The following is a 914-nucleotide window of genomic DNA, read 5'->3' as shown; positions in this document are numbered from 1 at the left end:
CGACTTTTTAAAAAGCGATTTATCAGTTGTATGACTGTTTAAAGAAAAGGGAACAGAAACGGGGGAAAGGAAAGAGGGGATCCTTCGTCGACCGTCCGCTGGAGAAGCGGGCATTATTAAGGTACATCCCCACAACTACAGCCTTACTACAGCTACTCCTTGACTACTTCTTACTGCTGTCTTTCAGCCACACCCTTGGTCTTATGGTAAGTAAGATCTTACACTTAGCAATCTCGGATAAAGGCTAGCCGGCTAAAAATCTTGGAGGTCCCGTGTGCAAGAGTTGCGCACGTCAAGATCAAGAGTAGGCTTCAGCCGCCACCTGGGCAAAATTTCCTACCAAAATGAAAATCTTTAATGTGTGTCCCACGTGCTCATATGACCTTATAAAAAATGCAGTTGTAAGCGCCGCAAAACACTTATAAAAAAACAACAACGAAAAAACAAGCAAACAAAAAACATTTCCACCCGCATTGGACGTGGATAAGTCTGCATAAGACATCACGTAACAACTAAAAGTGACAGATTGTCAAACTGTAGGCTCGAGCAGCAATATATCAACAAAGCATTTGAATAACTGGTTATCCACGGAGTCTGACTGCATCAGTCAGTATTTTTTAAAGATTATCTGTTTAATTTGTTGTTTGCCTCACTTGTGGAAGAAACAAAGAAAAGTTGAGATCAACAAAGGGAGGGAAAAAAAGCAAAGAGCAGAGAGTAAGCAAAACAAGAAAATAAATCGAGCAAGAAAGATTTCTTTTAAAGATTATTCAAGAAAAGAAGAGAAAGGGACTGGGAAACAAAGGTTGTTTTTTTTTTAAAGGGGAGGGGGTTAAAAAGTTTTTTTTAAGGGGAAAAAAGAACGAATGCAAAAAAAAAAAAAAAAAAAAAAAAAAAAAAAAAAAAAAAAAAAA

This window comes from Aplysia californica, unplaced genomic scaffold (assembly GCF_000002075.1).
Source record: "Aplysia californica isolate F4 #8 unplaced genomic scaffold, AplCal3.0 scaffold00704, whole genome shotgun sequence".
Taxonomy (NCBI): domain Eukaryota; kingdom Metazoa; phylum Mollusca; class Gastropoda; order Aplysiida; family Aplysiidae; genus Aplysia; species Aplysia californica.
The sequence above is the reverse complement of the archived record's forward strand: the minus strand, read 5'-3'. Positions refer to the sequence as shown.